Here is a 7,850-nt window from a genome sequence, read left to right on the forward strand (position 1 = left end):
GGGATGGGGGCAGGTTCGTGCCCGGAGCAGGCAGCTGCCTATCCTTACGAGACTTTGTTTGCCAACATCGCAGGCTGAGGAGTCCCGGACCCCAGGGCTGCCCGGGAAGGCACCGCGGCTTCGCAGCACTTTGCAGTTCAGCTCTGACTGCTCTGCAGCTCTCCTGTCATGATCCCCTGCTCCTCTTCCCTTGCTTGGCTGCCTTCTCCCCCGGGAACAGTCCAGTGCCCAGCTCCTTTCCCCAGGACATTAATGCATTTCCCCCTTCACATCCTGCAGACATCAATATTTTCCACCACTGCTTGATGTTTGCCCACAGGACCCGCATGAACAAAAGTTAAAACTTCCCATGGCAGGGAGTGATTATTCTCTATCTGTCCAAATTGCAGAGCAGAGGGGATGAAAACATCCTCTGGGTGCTGTTTCCAGGGGCAAAAGCAGAGGAGCAGGTTCCCACCACTGCCCCTATCCCTGCCTCCCCTGGCGATGGAGAGAGACCCCCCCTGCACTCAAGGCAAAGCGCAGCCCAGAGAAGTCGTGTTCCCCCTCTCCCTCCCCTCAGAGGAAGAAGGAAAGGTGGCTGGGAGCCCCTTACCTTGAAGAGCTCCCCAGGTTTTATATCCTCCTTCTTCCTTTTGTCAAATTCCAAATGGAAACCAGCAACATATCCAGGGGTAACCAGCCCAACATTGGGCAGCTTGTGAAGTCCAAAAGAATGGCAGAGCTCTCTCTCCCTCCACTCCCACCACTCTTGCCTCTACATATATATATACATACACACTTATATATATATATATATGTATATATTAAATGAAAAAGGGGGAAAAAAATCCTAAAAGAAAGGGGGGTGGGGAGGGAAAGGAAGGGAGAACCTTTGGTGTTTCTGCAGACAGGCAGGTGGAAGAGAAAAGCTGAAAATAATTAAGCCGTTTTTTGAGGAATCCTTTAGGAGAGGGAAAAAACGCAGTTAAAAGCCAGTAAATCATTAGATCCAAGCAGACGATCAAGTCTTCTCCTTTAAAAAAAAATATACAGCAGGGTTCAGAGTAGCTTTCCCAGCAACGAAGAGCAAGAATGGTCTTCTTCAGAAAGATATGTTTGTTTAAAATCCACTCGTCTGCTTTTCTTTCTTTTCTCCCCCCACTTTTTTTTTTCTTTTCTTTCCTTTTTTTTTTTTTTTTTGTAAATTCTGCTTCTGAATCTCTCTCTGTGAAACTAGATCCAGCCTTTGTAGCCAGGGGCTGCATTAAGGATTACATCAGGCTTTTATAAGCTTTCCAGATCACACATTAGAGTGAGAGAGAGAGAGGGAGGGAGGGAGGGAGGGATGGGAGGGAGGGATAAAATGCACACACACATACACAGGCACACGCACAGATCGGAGCTTTGTAAAACAGGCAGCTATAGGCAAGGACCCTAACTGCCACGGTATCGCATCGGGTATGCTCTGCTAGCCTATAGGAGGAGAGGATGGATAGATGGATGGATGGATGGATGGATGGATGGATGGATGGATGGATGGATGGATGGATGGATGGAGCAGAGCAGCCAGCGAAAGCCGGAGTGTGTTGGCGTCTGGGCAGCGCAGCCTCCCCGGGACAGCTTAGCCCTAAGCAGGGAGCCAGGAGGTGAAGGGGGAGCCGGGATGGTGGTGGTGGGGATGGCAAGGGCTCTGCTCCCCCCACCCCCAAAAAAAAATCCCCAAAAAACCCCCAAACAAACAGCCCCAACCAACAGCCACCAAAGCCCCAACCTGCAGGGGTTCAGCGCGGGAGAGGTGCTGGTCCCCGCAGCGGGATGCGCAGACAGGGCTCGCCGCTCCTCGGGTGCCGGGAGGGAGAAGGGGCTGCTGGGGCTCTTTCACCGTGTCTGTGTGTGTGTGTGCGTGTGTCCCGGAGCTGGCAGCCTGGGGGGGGGGACGGGACGGGAGACTGGACAGGAGGGCGGGGAGCCCCGGGGCAGAGGCTCCCTCTGCCCCAGAGCCCGGCAGGCGGGCGGGGGCTGGAGCTCCCCATCGCCCCGCAAGGGCTTTACCCCAGGGCACTCGCTTTGCCTAGGGAGGAGACAACAGCCATTAACCATTCCTTATTTTATTTTTTTTTACTCCTTTTCTAGCATCCTCCCCAACTCCTTGCTCTATCAACACCCGCATATGGGGGCGGGGGAGGGGGTATCAAAGAAATGCAACACCCCAGGGGGGCAGGAGGATGGGGGGAAAGGGAGAGTTTGAGCAGATGGAAGAGGAGGAGGACATGGGCTGGAGGAAAAGGCACATGCTGCATCCCAGCAGCTTTGGGGTAAAGGTGCTGCCTCCCGGTTTACAGCCCGGAGAAGGTCCCCCGGTAACGAGGAGGCTGCCGAGCGGAGAGGGGGTGTGGGAAGGGGATGGAGGGGAGACAGATAAAGCTGGAGAAAGGGGGGAGAGCGGGGGACTTCAGCATCCTGCCAGACTTCAAGACCTGCCCCTTGTCTTTAACCCTTTCTACTCCATGAGGAGGAAACTAGCCCTTTTCCCAGATAAAACCACCACCTGCCCTGCTCTGGGCTGCTGGCCCCCCCCACCCCCACACCCCCACCCCATCAGTGGAGGGGCACAGACCTTCCCCAAAGCGCAGAGACAAAAATCACAGCTGCCCTCACCCTCTGTCCCTCTGCCTCAGGGAGGGTGAAAAGCACCCCATTCCTCCCCCCAGGGACTCTCCCAGGGCACCTCCATCACGCCGCCCCTTGGCCTTCCTCGCCTGTACTCCCTTCCCTTCACCTCATCCAGCCCTTTTACCTCCATTCCCACATCTCTGAACCTCTTTAAATCCCCAAAAAACTTCTGGGGAACGGGGAAACAGGAGAAAATTGTTCATTTAGGGGAGCTGAAGAGTAAGCCCTGGCTGTGGTACAGCATGGCGAACCAGCATCTCCTCATCCCCAGCCAGCACTGCAGCATTGTTGGCCAAAGGCATCTGTGACATCTCCAGTTAAGCAAGGACTGGAGCAAAGGGGCAGCTGGGGCCTGAAATGCTTGTTTTTAGCCGACAGGCGGCTATGCTGGATTAGCACGGTGCATGCTCCGCATGGAAATCTCTCTCGTTCTCTCTCCAGCCTTTCGGGAGTTTGTTTGGCTGGTTTGTTTTTCTTCAAGAAGGTTTCCCTGCTCCTCTGAGTCCCCCAGGGATTTCTTCTCCACTTCACTTTCTCCAGCTTCTCTTTCTCCACCCCCCGCAGGTAGAAGCAGGAGAGCAGAGAGTTTTGGTGGGAACCACAGGGTGCCTGTCAAAAGGAGCCCATGCAAAACAGCAGGTCCTACCCCTGTGAGCCCCACAGACAGCTAATGCCATGCTTTTGGGGTGGTGGGGGAAGTGGTGGGACTTTCCTTCCCCATCCTGTGGTTGAGGAGGTCAGGCAGAGCAAGGTGCAGCTAGCATCCCTCCTGTGTTGTAGGGCAAGGAAGCTCAGCACAAGGAAAAAGTGCCAGGAAGTAGTACTGACAAAACTAAAACTGTTTCCAACTCCCACTGCTGCAATGGGACAAGATAGAAATCTCATCTTGGTGGGAATGGGGAACTGGTCTGGATGCAATCAAAAATTTCACTGCAGCCCATTTCTATGCAGTCCTAGATAGGAGGCCCATGAATCTCCAGACCCTCATTTAACAAAAATGTAAACATGACCCACACTTTAAGAACATAATGAAAAGAGGTCTGATCTCTCTGTTTCTCACTGTGTGCCCTGCAGGCAGAACTTGGGGCCAGCTGCAACAGTGACCAGGACACTGGAGGATTTGGGGTGTGCAAGTGGCTGAGGTAACAAAATGCAGTCACCTGGTCTCTTTGGTTTTGCACATCTGTGAAGTGCTTAAGAGGAAATAACTTTACTGTAATGCACAGGCATCTGTGAAACTCATTGCTGCAAGCTACCTCTCCGAAGACAAAGAAGTCCATTTGCAGAGCAAGAGATGCGCTCAGCACATCAGATCTTTTAAAGTCCAAGTTTGGGGAGACATAGACCCTTCCTTCCATGCTGCCAACAGAACTAAAACATGTAATACCTGTGGCAAGTGGCCTACTTTATAACAGTCTACCTCTAAGTCATCTGGTTTGACCAGGTTTTAGGTCATTTTTCATCCTAGTCCACTCATGTGGTGAAGACAGGCAATCCTTGCATCCTCAAGCAAAAAGGGGAGTATCATGCTGGAGAGTGGGCCTGGATGAGCAGCCATGCCATGGAAAGGGATGGAGAAGTTGCATTAACAGGGTTTTTCCCCTCATCAGTCTCCACAGTTCCCAAAGGTGCCTCCTAAGGGAGTCACTGGGCCAACAGCACTGGAACACACCAAGATGTAAAAACACCTTTGCTCTGGTGGTTGTCTCCATGCTCCCCATGTATGGACCTTCCCAGGACCATGCTGCCCAGCCCTAGGGCTGCACCATTTATTTATGACACCAAATGCCCTGCAACAGAGATCCCAGACCCATTTTTCTTGAAACCATGCAGAAATAACCAAAAGGCCTAAGCTCAGCCCAAACTGGCAACCCCTGTCCCACCACCATAGGGTGTGAGGACTCCTGAAGTTACTCAGGACAGATATGGGTTCCATCAGGACCTTCCAGTGTCATTGCCAGAGGAAGGAGAAGCAGACAAGACTAGCAAAAACAGAGATTTCAAGGCACAACAACTTCTTGGACACATCATTCCCAGGCCACCATGGAGGTACTAATAAGGCCAACCCACCCACAACTCTTCATGGGGAGGTTCTGGATGAGTTTTATGGCAAACACTGGTTTTGCTGTGCAAAATCACAAGCAAGTGACAACTGTCATTCTCCTCTCCGCTACAGTCTTGATGCTTTTGCCCATGGTCTGTTTTCTGTCTGGACTTTGCAGATGGGAAGGCATGAGTTGGATCCAGATGTAACTCTCTGCTTCTCTCTGACAAAGGGAAACAGCAAACAATACAGATAAGCAATCCCTCTACTCCTATATATGCTTTAAATTTAGACCATGCTTATTGCACAGAAAACGCCTCTTCTTGTCAGAGCCAAAACTGGTCAAGATCAAGATGGGATGTGAAACATCTAAGCTCAAATACAGCGTCCCTGGGAATCTGCAAAGAGATTTTGGGAGAAGGAATAAGCTGCACAATTCAGGGGCCTAAACCAGTCTCAGACTACAAAGTACATGAAGGAAACATGAAATAGAGAGCAAAATATCTTCTATATACCAAATATTTGCACCTGCTTTTGAAGCACTTAATACCGATGGAAATAAGCTGTCTGAGCTGGTAGTTGTTCAGAGCTGGTTTAGATTTACCTCCGTCCCTCCCACCTCCCACATTGTGAAGGTAGGCTTGTGGTCCCATTGGATTAATTATCTATCCCTAAAATCTGCTGGAAGCACAATTGCAATGTAGAGAAACTGAGCCCAGTTTGTTGGAAGAGTCCCCTCCATCCAGGGGCAGCCCAAGCCACCAGAGGTGTAAATGAGGATAGTAAGGAAGAAACAGGGAATGTCCGGGCTTCCCAGGGGTTGTTTGAGGAGGATAACTGCAAAGCAGGACTGGTTGTAAGTAATGAGTGTACTTTCCCTCCAGCAACAGAGCCTGTGTTTACATCTATAACACCCTGCATTGTGCCTGGCTAAAGGTCTGCTTGAAAACTTCTAATTTTCAGCCAGCCACACCCTTCTGCCGAAGTGTGACCTGGAATAACTCAGCCGCACACAGGGCTTGACAGGGATTTTCCCATGCCCTTTTCTCACATAACTGCTGGGTTATGGTTTCTACCTCACTCTTCTTGTCTTTTTATTATTTTTTTTTAAATTAATTTTCATTCCTGTTACCAGCTGTGGTTTCTGCTGCCAGGGCCTGCTCCAGTGTGTTAATGCTTACATCATCACACGTCAAACCTAGCAACTACAACCTCTCCTAAGTGAAAGAGAGAAAAATGCTATCCCTCCTTACATGGGCTGTATTACGTTAAAGAATTGTCTCTGTTCAAGGATTGCCTTTGCTCAAAGACCTCCATTCTTGGACAACATGTTAAGAAACTTCTCCTAAACCAGAATTTTAGCATTTAACACATTTTATAGAGTTGTAAAGTAAGGTGAGGCAGCAGTGCCAGCAGTGCCAAGTGACAGCATGGAAAATCCTAACTCCAGCCCTCTCCTCTAATCAGCTTGTTTTTCACACCAGGGTCAGGGGACAACTCCATGGAGCCCAAAAGTGGGATCCCAGTGAGGGGAACAAGCACCAGCACATACATGGTCATGACCAGTGATGGTGGCTGGAGCTTAGGTAAGTGCCTGCACTGTTGGTGAGGAAGCCAAGCCATTGCCAGGGTCCCAAAGCTCTTGAATCATCAGGGGAGAGGATAGAAACCCGCTCCAAAAGTATTTGTGATGCTGAGTCTGGCACTCTAGGAAGGAATGATGGAGCTGCAAGCCTAGATGTTCACAGGTCCTCTTCTTCTCCAGAGCTTTGCACTGATCCTGATCTTTCTTCTTTCCCCTCCCTGTCTAGGGAGGGAAGGGATGGGGAGGAGATGATGGTGAAGTCCTCCTGCTGCCTTCCCTCTCAGCACCAATCCTCAAGATTCACTGTTGCTCCAGCTCCCTTTCCTCCCTTCCCCCACACACTCTCCCTGTGTCCATTTCCCCAACAGGCACATTCTTGCAGGGATCACAGGAGCTTTACAGATCACTCTTGGCTGGAGTATGGAGGGACACCATCACCACCCTCCTACGGCAAGGCCAAAAGCTGGTAGAGATCCAGGAACCGGAGGCTGAGAACCAGTAGTCAGAAGATAAAAGTAAAGGGTTGGGGGTTTGTTTTGTTTTGTTTTGTTTTTCTTTTTTTTAATGGGGGGTGGGGGTGGGGAAGGGGATTATTTTAATTAGTAATAAACTATTAAAACCTTGAAGGTGCTTGTCCTAGAGGGAGGTGCATTGCATCTGCTTGCGTTATGGTGAGGCAAAGAGTGACGCAATTGCCAGTGAAGTCAAAACCAGAGCATCCCAAACGATCGCATAAAAGGAAACTCTAACGTTCTCAGCTCTTCCTTATCCTTGTTTGGAAACTGTATCCACAAGAGGCAAAGTGCTGAACACCTTCTAAAAGTAGCATTGGTAATAATAATTACAGTGTCTTTTCCCACAATAGCAGCTGGAGACTGCTAGCCACTTTTTTAAAACCTTGGTTAGCACAAAAGGTTTCTTGGATGGTGTAAAAGCAGATTCATTCACAGGGCTTGCCTTGCAAATGTGTTTCCCATGCAGAGCTATAGATGGCAGTACGTAGTATTTACGGAGTTGTTTCCCCAAGTAAATCTCCTTATTTTAGCAGAAAGCGAGAGAATTTCATTTCCGTGTAGTTACGACGTGCTCCAAATGAGAACTCCTAAATCAATGGTGAAAGTGGAAGTAATACAGCAAGCAAAGCCTCCATGCCTGAGTACTGGCAAACAGAGCTTGAAATGTAAAATACCTCTGTGTTGTACAGGATTGTCTATCCCCTTTCACAGGGATGATACCTGGATAGTTAAACAAGAAAACGATTTTCCATACTGGAAAAAAAAAATTAAGATATGTGAGCTGGCTGTCACGAAAACCTGAAATAAACTCAAAATCCCAGGATCACATTCACAAACCAGTAGCTAAGCGTGCCGTGTGGACCTAATTGAAGTCAAAATACTTTACTTTGATTCCAGCTTATATTTCTGCTTCGTTATTGCTTTAATATCACTAGGTTAGCTTTATAAATTCAAACTCATTTTTAAGTAATAATGTTTGGGGGCTTTTCCCCACAAAAATACCAACACTCCTTCTTTTCCCCTTATAGTAAAACACTTCTTTTCCATAAAC

At 49.2% G+C, this 7,850-nt stretch overlaps 1 protein-coding gene and 1 long non-coding RNA gene across 8 annotated transcripts in view; one reads left to right on the top strand and one right to left on the bottom strand.

Annotated features, from left to right (window-relative positions):
• The window catches only part of ADGRB1 (adhesion G protein-coupled receptor B1), a 295,067-nt gene extending 293,814 nt beyond the window's left edge, over positions 1–1,253 (bottom strand). For all 6 annotated transcript variants that reach the window (XM_056332736.1, XM_056332735.1, XM_056332733.1 and 3 more), the window contains exon 1: positions 596–1,253. The gene's annotated coding sequence lies outside the window, so the exon portion shown is untranslated. The remainder of the gene's footprint in view (positions 1–595) is intronic.
• Positions 1,254–1,372: 119 nt separating this feature from the next.
• LOC130146321 (uncharacterized) lies at positions 1,373–6,792 on the top strand. 2 transcript variants are annotated; one of them, XR_008820858.1, is made up of 4 exons: positions 1,373–1,440; positions 3,730–3,797; positions 6,184–6,285; positions 6,653–6,792. It is a non-coding gene; the product is annotated as an uncharacterized LOC130146321 (long non-coding RNA). The 2 variants fall into 2 exon arrangements; XR_008820857.1 differs by having other exon boundaries at positions 6,184–6,792.
• The last annotated feature ends 1,058 nt before the right edge of the window (positions 6,793–7,850 follow it).

Source organism: Falco biarmicus, chromosome 3 (assembly GCF_023638135.1).
Source record: "Falco biarmicus isolate bFalBia1 chromosome 3, bFalBia1.pri, whole genome shotgun sequence".
NCBI lineage: Eukaryota > Metazoa > Chordata > Aves > Falconiformes > Falconidae > Falco > Falco biarmicus.